At 42.6% G+C, this 17,237-nt stretch overlaps 1 protein-coding gene across 2 annotated transcripts in view; it reads right to left on the bottom strand.

Moving 5' to 3' along the window:
* The window catches only part of GALNT17 (polypeptide N-acetylgalactosaminyltransferase 17), a 564,093-nt gene that overhangs the window by 104,132 nt on the left and 442,724 nt on the right, over window positions 1-17,237 (bottom strand). The gene's annotated exons all lie outside the window — the stretch shown is intronic.

Raw genomic sequence — 17,237 nt, 5'->3', positions numbered from 1 at the left:
ATGCAGAGCAGCTATACGTGGTGGTGGTGAAGGTGTTGATGTTCCTTCCACAGGGCCCTGTGGAGGATCGATGCATCGATGGGCGGTGAAGGCCTTTGCGTCGAAGGCCTCGGTGTTTCTTGGAGTCGAGGCCATTTTGCGGTCGATTTCTCTGGGGAGAGAAGCACCTCCGGGATCGATGGGTGTCAGTGCTGATGGCGATGCTTTGGTCGATGTTCCACCACTGACCTCGTTGATGCTACGGATTGGGTTGGCGATGAACGATCCCCCGAGCCTTCCGGACGATGCTTTTTGACCATTAAACGCTTAGAGACTCCGGCCGGAGACGATTGCGTAGACGTTGACGGGGAAGGCAAAAGTTGTAGATGGAATAAATGCTCCATCTTTTCTTGGCGGGCCTTTCTACCCTTCACGGTCATTTCAGCACACTTGGGACAGGTTGTTACATTGTGTGTTTGACCTAAGCAAAGGACACACTCGAGGTGTGGATCTGTAATGGACATTGCTCGATTACAGTTGGGACATTTTTTAAATCCCGTGGCCATATTTTCGCCGACAGCTGTCCAGGAAAATGTGAGAAAAAATGACAGAAAATTATTTTTACTCCAAAGAGTAAAAAAGAGACTAAATTTACTCACCAGCCGGTGGTAACATGAGAGACCCCGAAATGGAAGAGAATAAATGCTTTTTAAATCTGATTTTTAGTCAGACAAACTGTGAGAAAACTCACACAGGCTCCTGCTCCGCGATGCCAACAGCAGCGCGGAAAAACAAAGACTGAAAGGAGACCCCTGTGGCTGAGAATATCATGGCATGCTGGGCATGCTCAGTGGGCTCAGAGTGCCAGTCAAAAGTTTTTAGAAACTTTGACAGAAAGTTTTCCGCAATAGAGCTCCATCAATGATGTCACCCATATGTGAGGACTAGCATCCTGCTTGTCCTAGGATAATCTCTCTTTTCACCAATGACATGTTGTGACCTTGGGCAAGTTGCATTATCTCCCACTGCTTTGGGTGCCCACAGACTGAAAACTCTTAGAGACAGGGGCTCCTTATATCTGTATGTAATTTATTATAAAGCACCCTGGCTTAGAGCGCTGTATAAATATGGACATAAAGGTACATTTTAAAAACCCTGCATGCACATCGATGAGGGGATGTGTGAATAAGTTGGGCTTACGTGTGCCAACTCTGTTTTAAAAAGCACCCAGATACAGGCATAAAACCTGCCGCATGCACATCTGAAAAGTTTTCAAAAAGGGGTGGGATGTGGGCGTGGTCTGGGCGGGGTGTGGGTGTTTGGGGTGTGTGGCCAAGAGATGTGTGCATAAATAGTTACACACCCCGGTGCGCACTGAGGTCCCCTGCCGTGTAACTTTACTTCTGCTATGGAGGGCATGTAAGTAATAAAATAAAAGGATCGAGCCATTTCTGAGGGGTTTAAAGGGTCTGGGGTAACTGGAGGTGTGTAGGCTATCAAACCAGGGGGGTTAGGAGGGCCCAGCTGTTAATGAGGCGAATTGGTGGACAAACTGGTGAAACTGGCAATGGCGTGGACGCACACGCCTTTTAAAATTCCCTGACTTAAGTGGTACAAGCGGGATTAATGCGCCTATGCATGCGTCCACTTAAAATTTGCTGTGCATGTATATGCGGCCAGGTTATTTTATAACATGTGTGCATATGCGCATGTATGTTATAAAATGACCGTGTATCTCGGCATATGTCGGCATGCGTGCACATATATGTGCTTACACGCCAACTTGAAAGTTACCATCTGAAATTGAATTTTAAAAGCCCGGCACATGCCAAAATTAGGAAATGTCGAATATGTTGGGCTGGAACGTACCAAGCAGATTTTAAAAGGCGCCTGCGTACACGCATATCTCCTGCCATGCACACACATTTTTTTTTATAAAAAAGGGCAGGGGCATTCATGGATTTCACATTGAAACCAGCATGTAAATACTTTCGCACACAAGCGCACTAGGGTCCCCTGTCGCATAACCTTACTTCTGCTATGGATGGCATGTAAGGAATAAAACAAAAGAAATTACACAAATCAGTGGGGTTTTAAGGGTTGGGGCTAATGAGGGGAAGGAAAGATATTAATGGCCGAATTTTCAAAGGCCTATGCGTGAAAAAACTGGTTTATGCGCATGGCCGGTAATTGTGCACAAAGCGCGCATGGCCTGGCCATGCACATAAACCCTGGGGCACATGCAAGTGCTGGGCCTCTCCAAAGGGACTGGCCGGGGGGGGGGGGGGGGGCGGGCCAGGGCGGGACGGAGGCCCGCTGTTCCGGGGAAGTGCGTGTTGGAAGCTGACCATCGCATGAAGATTTCTGCTGCTCCAGAGGAGCAGTAAGTAATAAAATTAAAACATTTTCGGAAAGTTAGGTTAGGTTTAGGAGGTGGGGAGGAGAGGGGAAAGGGAAGGAAGTTTAGGTAGGGAGGTAAGGAAGTTCTCTCCCAGTCCGCTCCTTAATTGGAGCGGACTCGGAGGGAAGTTGGGGAGGCCCGATTGCATTGCTGCTTTAGTGAAAATTTGCCCCCCTGCGCAGGCCGCCCACACATGCGCGCATGGATTTTAAAATCCAGTACGCATGTGAGCACAGCCATCGGATTTTATAACATGCGCACGCTGATGCACCCATGTTATGAAATGGGCATGCCTATGTGCGCGCGGTTCTAGGCACTCCTTTTAAAATCGACCCCTGAGGTAGGGGGGTTTGGAAGCACTATCCCTTGCCTGGGCAAACTGAGAATGAACTATGAAAACGGGCAATTGCGTCAGTATCTGTGTCTATTAAAATCCCCCCACTTACGCTGTAAAGCGGCATTTGCGCGCATAGGCGCACCCCCACTTAAAATTACATGCATTTGTGCGAACGTTCAGCCTGTTTTACAACATGCATGCATATATGTGGACGCAGCTATTTTATAACGCACGCTCGTGTTATAAATTACGATATCTGCGCACACATGTGAGGTGGATTTTAAAATCTGTGTGCGCATGTATTGGCGGTGCAATTTTCAATTACTATGCGCAGCGATGCAATCGGGCCTTCCCCAGTTCCCTAACCCCCCCACTAACTTCTCTTCTTCTTCTCCTCTCCTCTCCAACCCTATCCCCTAACCCCTTCCTATCTATTTACTTTTTTTTTGTTTCATTACTCACTAGTCCTCTGGAGCAGAAGTAATCTGAGTGCGCTGGCCGACTGTTGGCGTGCGCTTCCCCAGGACAGCATAGAATGGCGCTGTCCTGGCCCGCCCACCCCCCGTCCCTCCCTGCTCAGACTCCGCCCTCCAGCCCGCCCCTTTGGAGAGGCTCGGCACTTGTGCGCATACTGGGGTTTAAGCGCATGGCCGTGCCCATTTTAAAATGCGCACAGCACGCGCAAGGCCCAGCCTCGCACAAAAACCCTGGTATTTACACGCGCGGGCCTTTGAAAATCCGGGCTTTAGTGTCTACATTTATGGTATTTCTTGTATAGGGTAATTGTCAAAATGATTACTGAGGGTACAAAAGAGTTTTACATGCAAAAATGGACTTTTTACAAAACTAACTATTCAATATATGTGGTGTTGTTGTTAATTGATTTTAATATTTGGGAAAGTGGTAAATCAGAAATTTAAAAAACCCTACATGCTTAGATCATGTTCACGCGTATATCTGGACCGAGTGGAAGCATTCCTGGGAGCAGACGTGAGGGAAGTATTTGCATTTATGTGAATACTTTTGGATTTTAAAGAGAATGGCAGAAATTTTCAAAAGGATTTCTGGGCGTAAAAGTAGCATAGAATTGTAACAATTTTCAAAAGCCATTTATGCACATAAAGGGGTAGATTTTAAAAGAAGCTCGTGCGGCCAACATTGCACGCGCACATGTACGCCCAATTTTATAACATGCGCGCACAGGCGTGCGCATGTTATAAAATTGGGGGTCGGCGCGCGCAAGAGGGTGCACAATTATGCACCTTAAGTGCACCAAGCCGCGCTGCCTTCCCCCGTTCCCTTCCCCTAACTTGACCTTCCCACCCCTTCCCACCCCTTCCCCTAACCTTTCCACCCCTAGCCCTAATCTAACCCCCACCCTGTCCTTTGTCTTACCTTTTGCGCCTGCCTCTGGGCAAGCGCAAGTTGCGCGTGCCGGCATGCAATCCTCCAACACAGTGGCAATGGCCGCTCTGTCGGAGACCTCCGGCCCCGCCCCCAAACCGCCTCTTTTGTAAAGCCCCAGGACTTACACACGTCCCAGGGCTTTACGCGCATCACCGGGCCTTTTTAAAATAGGCCCAGCGCATGTAACCCTTTCAAAAGCCCATTTATATGCTTAGGGCTTGATTTTCAAAATTATTTATATGCTTAAAACTGGGTTTTACACATTCAAATGTACTTTACCTGTGTAAATGGGCTTTTGACAATTGCTTCAATATATATTGAATTGTCAATAGGTTCTACCTGCTTTAAGTGCACATAACACAGGTAAATGGCTTTTGAAAACTGCTACAATAGTATGTTACATATATACGTGTAACTTCTTTGAAAATTACCTGAAAAAAAAATTTTAAGCGTGTAAATCCTTTTGAAATTTACCCTTTGTGTGTGTAAATTTTCAGGAATAATTTATGTGGAAGGTTTATGGTAAATTGCATGGGTAGATTTAGTGGGATAATTTTCAAAGCAGACTTATGCACATCGTCCACTTTGAAAATCGGTTTAACTTATGCACACATTTTTCTGAGTTTTTTTATGCATGATGTTACAAAATTATCTCTTTAATGTATGAAAAAAGGCCGCCTAGAGACACTGTTGACTTCTGTCATGGCTGCACCATTAAAGACACATTTCCAAGTTCAAAAAATATTTTTTTTCTTTTAGCTGCCACTTTTAGCTCTTTAAGTGCAACCTTGTTGCACCCCCATGAGGTTGATTTTAATAGCGTTGCTTGCGCATAAATGCCCACATATGTGAGCCGTGAGCTAGGAACGCGGATTATAAAAAATAAGGAGGCGGAGCATGGGTGGGCATGAGTATTCTGGGACGGGGCTAACACTTACACAAGAATCTCCATACTTTAAAACCGGAGGCCCCAACACGCTTCGGCTTGCTAGATGCATAATTTTACTGCTGCTTCTCATCGGGAGCAGGTCTGCAGCTCTCGCATTTTAGAGCTTACAAGACAGGGTGAGGGTCTGGGTCAACTGGGGGGCATGCAGGATAAAGAACCAGAGGGGTCTGAAAGACCTTGATATTGAATGGGCAAACTGATGCACTAATTGGAAAAATTGGGAACGTCTCTCATGCGAGCATGTTTTAAAATCTGCTTACCTAGGCACATTAAAGCTGGCAAAGTCCTATGGAAGATATGTGAAGTAGGTCTGCTCAAGTAACCTCTTAAAATTAGGAAAATACTTATGCCTGGAAGGCATATTTTAAATCGTACACATGCAAATTCAGGCACGATTTAAAATGCCAGGGTATCTGCGCTCGCACTTGCGCTTGTTTTAAAATTACCCTGCATGAGTTATTGACCACAGCTATCTAATGAAAACCACAACTTGCAGCATTACTACTTTTAGGAGTAGAAGCAAATTCGGCACTAAAAACAAGAGCCCTTTCATCGTACATTAAGAAGAAAAATAGGCAGCTCTTGTGGTCGATGACACACTTCTCTAATATATTTGCTGCAATGGCTTCTTCCCACGTCAATGGATGGAATGCTAGGACTGTCTGTCTTTTCATCTTCAATCAGCTCTTCAAATGTACTAAAAATTAAATGGCAAGTTTAATATGCAATACTGGATTTTTAACAATGACGACAATCTACACAATACAAATAAATATTCCACAGTATTGGGTTTTTTTAACCCCCAAACATACAATACATACTCTACAATTAAAATAGCAGATTATGAGGACCTATGCACTAAAGTTTAGTGGGCACGCTACATAGCTTGCCATGCATGGAATCGTGCATGTAAAACTGGTACTTGAAGGCAATAGTGGGCATGTCCTAAAATTGAGTTCTCATGCAAATGAAGGAATCTCATATAAATAAAGTTTTAGCAGGTATGTGAAAATAGTATGGTATACTCTCCTTTATATGCTATTAAGTACACATGCACACTAAGGCTTAAAATTTAACAGCTGACCCGGACCAGGTGTTAACTTTTTATCTCATGGCCTATTTCAAAGTCTTAGCTACCAGGATGCTGAGGGTGTTACTGATGGAAGACATGGGGGTTATTAGAAGAGGAGATGTTGTGGAAGGAGTGAAGGAAAGGGCAGAGAAGGGTGAGGAGAGGGAGGGAGAAAGGGAGGAGGTGACCAGAGAAGACAGGCTTCAAAATACATTTGATCATTTCAAAAAAAAAAAAAAATTCTTCATATGTTTGGACAAAAAAAAGGTGTTTCAATCCAGAGGTTCACTGACGACTACTGTTTTTCGAACATCACTTGTACACTGCACAGTGCAAAAAGCACAATGCAGTAACCTTTGCACATAAAGGCTCGTCCCTCAAGGTCTAAACGAATGCCATGATTGTGCAGAAAGCCTGCATTGCACATCTTCTATGTTCTACATGGTCTGAACCGATGGCTGTGTTTCATCTGTAACTGATTCAGAGGGATCGTAGCACACTGCCTGTGAAGAATGTTAAAATGCCCCTAACGGGGAAACATGATCCCATGCTGGATTGAGAAATAAAGAAACAACATTCTTGAGTTAAATGATGATTTAAAGTGCAAATACAAAACATGTAAAACAACAAACACCCCCCCTTCCACCCCCAAACTTTCTATTACAAGTTTTGGACCTAAGATTAAAAAGTATAAACCATTATTTGTGAAGCACAGCTTAACCTGTTGTTTTATTATAATGGTCCCTTAATAGTGATGAGGCTACTTTTTGTTTTATTATGTAAGTTTGTTAATGGAATATTTTGGGATAGAATTTTTACATATATGTCTATTTACTATTCACCATACCAAAAAAAATCAGATTCTGTTGTCACCTTAGTAACGGTGCCACAAACTCCTGCCATTATCAGGCATTTTGTGAAGTAACAAAATACCCTGCAAAAACTCAAAAACCAAATAGTACACCTGCCATACCAAAACAGTAATAACTCCCAAAACTCAAACAGCAACATCCCTACCTATGAAAAGGCAACAATGTAAATATTACACCAGGTCCTAGAACACCAATATGACTATTATTAAATATGTATATAGTGCTACAAGTTATATGCAGTGCTTTACATAAGAGACAGTCCCTGCTCCAAGGAACTTACAATGTATTCAAGAGAGATAAACATTTGGGGAGAATGAAGGAAAATAAAGTCTCAAAAGGTGGGTTAATAGTTGCAGTTTAATTGAAGACAGGGACCATTACCAGACACTCTGTGAAGAAACATAAAATCCTGCAAAACCCACACTCATCGCATATCTAACACACCACCTATTATGAAAACAGAACAAGCCAGACTGCTACAGATCCCTAACCAGAAACTATACATTTTCAGAATACTTCATGTCATTTGCAGACATAACAGACAGACTTTCACCAAATTCAGTTAAAGGACCACAAATTATAAGTAGAAATCTGCAGACAAAAACTGAACTCTTCTTTGCTCTGCTATTCATAAGAACATAAGAAATTGCCATGCTGGGTCAGACCAAGGGTCCATCAAGCCCAGCATCCTGTTTCCAACAGAGGCAAAACCAGGCCACCAGAACCTGGCAAGTTCCCAAACATCAAGAAGATCCCATGCTACTGATGCAATTAATAGCAGTGGCTATTCCCTAAGTAAACTTGATTAATAGCAGTTAATGGACTTCTCCTCCAAGAACTTATCCAAACCTTTTTACAACCCAGCTACACTAACTGCACTAACCACATCCTCTGGCAACAAATTCCAGAGCTTTATTGTGCGTTGAGTGAAAAAGAATTTTCTCAGATTACTCTTAAATGTGCTTTCTAACTTCATGGAATGTCCCCTAGTCCTTCTATTATTCGAAAGTGTAAATAACTGATTCACATCTACTCGTTCAAGACCTCTCAATATTTTAATCACCTCTATCATATCCCCTCTCAGCCGTCTCTTCTCCAAGCTGAACAGCCCTAACCTCTTCAGCCTTTCCTCATAGGGGAGCTGTTCCATCCCCTTTATCATTTTGGTTGCCCTTCTCTGTACCTTCTCCATCACAAATATATCTTTTTTGAGATGCGGTGACCAGAATTGTACACAGTATTCAAGGTGTGCGGTCTCACCATGGAGTGATACAGAGGCATTATGACATTTTCCATTTTATTCACTATTCCCTTCCTAATAATTCCTAACATTCTGTTTGCTTTTTTGACTGCTGCAGCACACTGAGCCGATGATTTAAATGTGTTATCTACTATGACACCTAGATCTCTTTCCTGGGTGGTAGCTCCTAATATGGAACCTAACATAACTACAGCAAGGGTTATTTTTCCCTATATGCAAAACCTTGCACTTATCCACATTAAATTTCATCTGCCATTTGGATGCCCAATCTTCCAGTCTCACATTTCAGCCTCATCTATTGCCTCTCATTTCTTGCAGCTGTCTAAGAGGGGAGGGGAGAAACAACAGGAGTGGAGGGGCTGTCTATTCCAGCCCAACCCTTCCGCCTACCGTTCCCTGCACCTCAGGTTAAACCCTGGGAACAAATCTGAAAGGTTATGGGTAAATTTAAAAGGAATGCACGTGGAAAAATATGCTACATTTTATAAAATACACACGTAGCATTTAAAATACTGCTGCCATGCATACTTCATATGGAGAGAGCGAGAGAGAGAGAGACTCTGTATAGTGTCAGTCTGATACTCTATATAGAGGTACCACTCCAGAGGGGCATTTTGAATCGGGGTGAATTTTTAGGAGATGGGTTGGGGTTAGGGGGTGTGTTTTATAGGCACATTCAGAGGTATTCATGGTAAAACTGACATCAGTAAAGAATTATAAACACTATAAGTGATGAAAAGTCTAACAAGAGGAGTTGATTTGTATGCTGCAGTGCTACATGCATTGTACAAATCTACTCCTTTTCCTCACTTATAAGGGACTATAATTCTTTGCTGATGCAATTTTACTATGAATACCTCTGAATGTGCCTGTAACACCCCCCTCCCAACCCCAGTGCTACTCTTCTTTGCCACCCCTCTAGAAGTCAGCAGCCTAGGCCGTCGCTTAGTCTGCTTAATGGTTAAGCTGGCCCTGCTTCTGTGCACTGCATTTTCTGATCACCAAATCCACGCACGCAAGACATTAAGTTCTCTTATGAAAGTGTAGAATCCTTTCCCTCCTAAGTATTCTAAGTGGTGCAGCAAACTACAGTACAGAAATACTGAAAAACCACGATTACATACATATCTACACACACACACACATTAAAAATAATCTCTCCACATAATATTTAAGCTTATTTGTTGTTTATGAATAAAACTTTATCCCTTCCAGATTTAATGCAAATAAAATACCAAAACATCCACTTATTTGGCCACTGGAATTGATAGAATACAGCTGTAGAAAGAATTTGAGATCATGGGCCAGCACATGGAAGGAGCAGGATATGTGAAAAAAAGCCAACAGATGTTTTGTTCTTTCTATGCCGCTGACTGCAGCCGAGTGAATTCCCTTTGCAGGCACAATCCTGGCATCCTGGAGAAATTCTCATGTATTCAGGCTAAGTTTATTTGATTAAGAAAGTTAAAATATATATTTTTTTCAGTTGCTAGGCCTATTCTCTTACTTTTAATTCAGCACTCTTTGTATGCCACCGTTATCCCAGGGAGCCTGTGCAATAAATTTCACGTAGGTTTGGGTCCCTGCCCAGGAAAGCTTTCGGTCTAAGAGGTGAATTTTCAAAAGCAGCGCGCGCAAAAATAAACAACACACGTGCGCATAAAATAGCGCACATGCGAGTATACACTATTTTAAAATCCGCAACATAGAATGCATATATCAGGGAGTAAACTTGCACATGTAGAAACGAGGCGGGCCAGGGCGGGGCCAAGACTTGTGCCTGTAAGGTGCTATTTTACAAAGTGCCAAAGTGACACGCACAAGCCTTTTTTTTTTTAATTATTATCTCTTTATTCAAATTTTTCAAATTAAAACATAATACAACATTGTATTTTCATATAATAAAGGTAATCACATTATGAGATATTCATAAATCTCAAACAAAACCAACTAAGACAAACATCTCAATATATCTCTCATGTGAACTATAATGTGGGGGGTCCTGACTAACCATAAATTTTACATTTATCAAACTATAAGGGAGTGATTTCTATTTATGATTGAGCAACCGATATTTCTGACTGATTGGCACTCATTCCTAGACTAGTTTTGTCCCTTAAGAAATTCTCCAAGTGGGATGGCACAAGCCTTTTAATCGCGTATATTTATTCCTGCACAATATCTGGTGTAAGTGATTGTAAACATCTCAAAATGAAAAAGAATGACTGGGTAGAGGGTCTCTGGGTGAAATGGGTAGGAGGGGGGAGACTTCAGGATGAAGAGCCAGGAGGACCTTTACAGCTGCAGATGGACGGGGCGAACTGGAGGACTAACTGGTAAAACCGGTAAGTTCATTGCCGCATGCATGTTATAAAGTCCCCTGACTTGCGTGTCTAAAAGCAGATTTATTGGGGGGGGGGGGGGATGCATTTCATTCACATGAATAAAATCTGTTCGCGTATCCCCTTGAAATTCAAAGAACAAACACACAGGGATATTATCTGCCCATACTTATGTGGCTAAATTCTGACTTATACAGCTAAGCAGCACCTTTGCCACTACTTAGACGGACAGATTTGAAGAGATTCAAATAAATAGCGCTTTTGTTTTAGACTTACCTGGCTAGCTTACATCCCCGGATAAGCTGGAAAAGTGCTAATTAGACAGACAAGTAGCGCTTTTCAGACTTATCCAGCTAAGTGTCGCTACTTAGCCACATAAATCGGAACTTCGACAGATAAGCACCACCACTTTTCCGGGACAATCTGAACTTGTGCGGCTCTCAGTTTTTACGTATGCGTGCATGTGTGCAAGCATATGTACTCGCATTATATAACCTGCACATATCATTTGCGTGCAGGTTATAAAATACAGCAGTAAGTTTGCATATATGGGTGCACACAAGCGGTTTTGAACGTTATCCTCCCTAAAACTACATGAGACAATGGGAAATAGTGACTTGTCTAAGGTCAATGGGAGAAGCAGGATTTGAACTATGATCTTCTGACTCCTATCCTATTATTCTGTAGGAACTAGTCTATCACCTTAGAAAGGAGCGTGTGTACAAGAAAGAACCAAACTGAGCGCTGGCCGACGACATATAATGGAAGTTGAGTTCCACATGATGGCCCTTGCAGTTTTGAAATAGATGCCAAGCTTCACTGCAAAAAAAAAAAACAAACCAAAACCAAAAAACTGCTATTGCTGGATAAACTGAGCATCCCTTTATAAGGGGCTAGCACCACCAGACGCAGCCTTGAACAACTTTGTTTTAACTGAAAGGCTCATTTGGGATAACCAGGTGTCCTCCAGCACATCGACACCCACCTGAAATCCAGAGAGACTTGCCAGCAGGATAGAAACAGCTTCTGAAACCCACCAATCCTATGCCTGAGGGACTGTGGTAATGTCCAACCAAAATATCAATTTCTGCATCCAATGCATTTGCATGGAGGACAGATAAAAGCTCAGAAGAGGATCTTAAAAAGAAGCTGGAAACCAAGGACTGGAGCTTCCAGCCTCGGCTTCCAGCTTGAGCTTCCTGTTCAGCCCTGCTCAGCTTGGTCTTGACTTTTCCCCGATTGCCATTTGCTGAATAACTTATGCACCACACTTGTGCCTTTGCAGGCCAAAATAACGTACATTTCTGCTTCCAGTCTGCAACGACTTACAGAGTCTTCTCTAAATGCTCCCCTATTGCCATCCTGTGGCTGGAGGTCTTGGTTGACCTGTTGCTTTTAGCCAGGGTTACCACAGCTGGCTGCTCCTGTGAGCTGGATGAAACCAGTGACCAGATGCTTTGAGATGGTCAACCTGGACCATGGCAGAGGTTGAAGGAGCCTGAGGCATCTCCAGCACTTCTAGTGTATGTAAGATTGGCTGGGTACTCAGTTTCCAAATAAATCTGTGAAGTACAAGTTGAGATTAAGCAGGCACAGGGTGTTTAAGCGCTGTATCCAAAATGACTTATTATGCTAAACAAAAAGATTAAAATAATGTCTACCATGTCTAACCACTCTATATCTTAAGTTGCTACAATGAAAAGATTTCTTATCTACCTCAGAAGAAGGTGAAGATTTTCTGAATCCTCATTATTAGATATCAAATAAGATTTGGGTTCAAATAAATTCCGATGATGTGTAAGATAATATTATTTACTACTCTAACTACTAAGCCAGAGGTGGTCAACTACGGTTCTCAGCAGGTTTGGTTTTCAAAATATCCACAATGAATGTGTTATGTTTGGCTAGCTGCGGGGTAGGTCTACGACCTGCTGCTCTTTTTGACTCACCCCAGCACCTTTAGTGCCCTCTCGATGCTGCAGGAATGCCACCGCAATCCAGCGGGCCCCAGTTCCCGACACAGCTCTGATGCTGCTTCGATGCCGCCATGTTCCTGCTCCTTCTCAGGGTCTCCAGAGGTGCATGCGCATGGTGCACATCAGCATTTAAAGGGCCAATGGTGGGAAAAGCCTGTGGTGCCCATTGATGACATCAGCAGGTCTTGACTACTTAAGTGCGGCCTGGACTGCCTATTGCTGCCTCAGCAATGGGTCTCCTGCCTTGTGCACAGTGTGTTGCTTCTGCATTCCAGAGTTCCAGCATTCCTGAGTGCCTGTGTTTGATTGTCCAGCTTTGCCTTGCCCAGCTCATTTTGTCCAGCCTTACCTCACCTAGCCAGTCTCATCCAGCTTTCCTTTGCCCAGCCTGTCTCGTCCAGCCCTGACCTGCTAGTCTCATCCAGTTTCTCACTGTCTGTCTTTGTTCATCCTTGGCTTGATCTCCTGGTACTGACCACAGCTTTGGACCTGACCCATTTGCCTGCCACCTGGACCTGACCATAGTCTTGAACCTGACCACGTTTGCCTGACGCCTAGACTTGATCATTGCCTTGGAACTCACTACACCTGCTTGCCGCCACCCCGACTCATGGCCTGCTCACAATATCTCCAGTCTGCTGTCTGGCCTGATCTTGGTATGTCCTTGGACTCTTGTTCTCTCTCTATTGCCCTAGGGACCTGCCTGTCCTACCAGCTGCCAGAACCCAAGCTTTATACTTGCGGGCAAGGCAGATGGTATAGGTGAAGCTCCAGCCTGTTCCGCTTCAGAGTGCGTTTGCCAGTTGTCAGCGTAGGCCTCATAGGTTCGCCTACGAGGCTGTGTCAACTTCGCCACAGTACCAAGTGCTCACTCCCACACCACTCATCACAGAATATGCATGAGATAGATTTGTATACATGGCCTTCATTTTGTAAATCTATTTCATGCTTATTCATTGTGGGTATCCTAGAAACCAGGCCCATTTGTGGCTCTTGAGGACCGGAGTTGGCCACCCCTCTCCCTTATATCAGTTAGCATGCATGATCATCAGTATTTTCAGTTTTCTCTCACTTCCTTTCCTAGAAATATAGAATGAATACCTCTTATGAAAGAGGAAGCAGTGCCATCAAGTGTAACTTTCATTGCTGCTCTTTGCCCAACCACTAGATGTCACCATAAAATAAGAGCATGGCTGTCCCTCGGCCTTCCCAATGCAGCAGCAAGTATTAATAGCAGAACATTCTTAACACAGTAAATTATAATGATCCAGAAAATGTAATGCAGATAAAATGATGGCAAATAAGGCCAGCAAGGCCCATATAGTCTGCTCTTTTCTGATGTAATACCACAAACATCTTACCCACATGCAGTCATTACCTTTACACCTTTGATTCTAAGGATTCTCTATGCCAGATTTGCATGCATTGGAGGCAATGCATACAAATCTCTCTCATTCCTATTCATTATGGATACCCTGAAAACTCAACTGACTGGGTGTGCCCTGAGCACTGGATTGGGTTCCACTGCTCTATGCTTATCCCACACTTTCTTGAGATTTCTATTGGCCATCCATCAGGAACTAGACACTGCTAATCTATGCAGATGGAAGAACTGGAATGAGCTCTCAATTCTCCCTGTCCAACAGATTGGCCAATCCACTTAGACAACTGAGAGACTTGATACAAAATGAGCAAAAGAAAAAAAGAGGCACCGTTGAATTAACAGTATCTTGCTATGTATAATCTCCATTATATCTAAGAAAAATTACAGGCTGGGCAATCTGCCTTTCCTTCTGTTTCACAGGAAAATATTCAGCACTTGAGCAAGCAATCCATCAGTCCAGGATTCTTATTCCATCAAATATTTATTTAGAGTTCACAATTTATTAATTTGACAGTATGTCCCATTTTCAAGGTGTGCTAAAAGCTTACATTTAATCAGGAAGTCAGTACCATGGCTGCTATATATCTCTAAGCCTTTTGATGTAACTAACATCAACAGCGCTCATGACGGCAGAGGGACTGGATGCTGAAGTTGACTATTTATATGCAGGCAGCGAATGCCGACAGGGTACACTGACTAATCTTAAGTGGCATGACGGCTTTCTCAATATTCAGTCAGAGTCGCTGTGATTTGAGGCTTGGTGCCCCTACTTTGCTAAACCATGCAAAAATAAAATCTACCTCCATTCTTTTATGTCCGTGCTGGATATAATTTTATTCTGTTCTCCTATACATCTTTTTTTTTTTTTTGGGGGGGGAGGCCTATGTGCTAAGCATTTTTTCCCATAGAGACAAAAAGAGAAAAACTGCTTAGTACATCTGACCCTTCATGTGACTTCACGTGGACCACATGTATTTTGGCAACTTGGATATTCATATTTTCACTCTAAAAGTAATCCATCACTAGGTGACCAATGCCAAAATAATTTTACAAGTTACTGCAGGGTTTGACACAATTACCATATGTTTTTCGGTGTCTTTAACAGTTACAATGATATACTTTCTGTATTGTAGATTGTTTAAAAGAGAAATATTCCCTAGACACGGTATGGGGAAAAAAATGGAAAATTTAAGTATATAAAATGTAGTTTTTAATGAAGGAACTAAACTTTGAATTCCATTTTGAATGTGAATTTTTGTCTTTTTATTTTACTTTGCTGGCTTTCAACATCTGTATACTATTCAAAGGCTTGCCATCCTGTTGGAATATCAAGCCTTCTGTTCTTCCATCTCATTCAACATGAACAACAATTCATCTGTTTTATTTTTCTAGTAGTCTCCAAGGGTATGGACAATGCTTATCTGTCCAACCTGCGTAATAGGGCAAAGAAACAGAAAATCATGGTAGATAAAGATCATATAGCCCATCCGCATCATGTGCTCAGCTTTACAAATGCATCTGACGAAGTAGACTCTGTCCTCAAAAGCTCATGCCTCAATAAATTGGTTAGTCTATAAGGTGCCACCCACCTTGTGTCATTTTATCCAGTTAATGACTCCATAAGGTGTTCCTACATTTTAATAAAGTTAATTTTCCTGAAGTTTAGGACTCTTGCCTTTGAATGAATCTATGCCATCCCGAGGTCACTGGGTCCCAGGGGATCCTCCACTATAATATATAAAACACTCTCCCTAGTTCTAAGCATCAGATCCAGTAACACTCCTTCATGTGTTGGTTCTGTTACTAGTTGTTGGAATAGTTTTTCTGCAGACAATGCAAGATCTCCCTGCTTCTAGATGACACCTCAGCATCATAATGAATTACCAGCCAGTTAGCCCAAGATGGATTTACCTAGCCATGTATTAATGCTGCTTCTCCTTCAGCGTACCCAAACTCATTTTATTTAGTTTAGTTTAGTGATCTTATTATACTGCCTTCCAATTCACAATCAAAGCAGTTTGCAAACAATAATAATATGCCATAAAATTTACCAGATAGCAATCAGAACAAAAAAATTAGTAAAACACATCCAGGAGCCACAATAAATAATAAAAACAAATCAAAATGTCACAATATACTACAGTATTCACAACTAAAACCAAAAACTGTCCTTAAAATAATAAAATTTACTATTACTAGAAGTCTGTCTGAACGACCAGGATTTTACCCCTTTCCTAAACTTCACGTAGTTTGATCTAGTATGTATTTCTCACAATAAAGCAATCCGAGGTAGAGTGGTCTGGTAAGAGAAAGAGGTCTGACTTGTAACTTCCAGGAGATTCTGCCAAGATCTTGTTCAAAGGAACACAGCGCTGTGGCCAACTGATATAGAATCAACAAATCAGAAAGGTATCTTGGTTGACCTCTATGCAGTGCTTTTTAAACTAGACAAAGAATCTTGGGGTCCATTTTCAGCCGCTGTGTGGCTTGACTAGTTAGCTGGATAAACATATCCAGCTAACTAACAGGATATATTCAGCAGCCGGTTATGTTTATCCAGCTAACTATGTCTAATCAACTAACTTTAGGACAGCCCTATGCGGCAAACTCTGCTCTGCCCAGAAACGCCTCTGTCCACCCTCGGAATGCCTCCGACTTATGTGCCTAAATTCTAGCTGCATATGCGGCTAGAATTTAGGCAGCTACAGCGATGAATATCGCCGGTTTACCATTTAGACGGATAACCTTTCAGTTATCCATCTAAATGGCTTCTGATATCGGCCTCCTTACATTTAATCCTACAAAGGACTGGTAATCAATGAAGTTTTTCTAATAATGGAGAGACATGATCGTATTTCTTCAAACCAAAGATTAATTTTGCTGCCATATTCTGCAATAACTGAACACTTTTTAAAGGCAGTACCAGGAAGACCCTGCTATAAAATACCCTGGACAGTACCAAGCATGAAACATTACTTGATCAGTGGTTAGACCTGGGAGGGGAAAGGTGCTGGGTGTGAACTAAGTAGGAAATTTGTATGCTCTTCTGCCCATGACAGCTGAAACTGACATGTTAAGGAGAGATATTTTTAGGGTGATCATACCCTTATGGTTGGTAGCTGGAGCGCAGCCTTAGTAGCATTGACAGGAATACTGGGCAGAGTACACGGGCAGCTTGCTTGGTCATTTTTGCCATCATTCACTACGGGGGTCATTTTCCAATGATATCGCGTGAGATATCTAAATCGGGGCGGAGT

This window comes from Rhinatrema bivittatum, chromosome 8 (genome assembly GCF_901001135.1).
Source record: "Rhinatrema bivittatum chromosome 8, aRhiBiv1.1, whole genome shotgun sequence".
In the NCBI taxonomy this organism is placed as follows: domain Eukaryota; kingdom Metazoa; phylum Chordata; class Amphibia; order Gymnophiona; family Rhinatrematidae; genus Rhinatrema; species Rhinatrema bivittatum.
The sequence above is the reverse complement of the archived record's forward strand: the minus strand, read 5'-3'. Positions and strand labels throughout refer to the sequence as shown.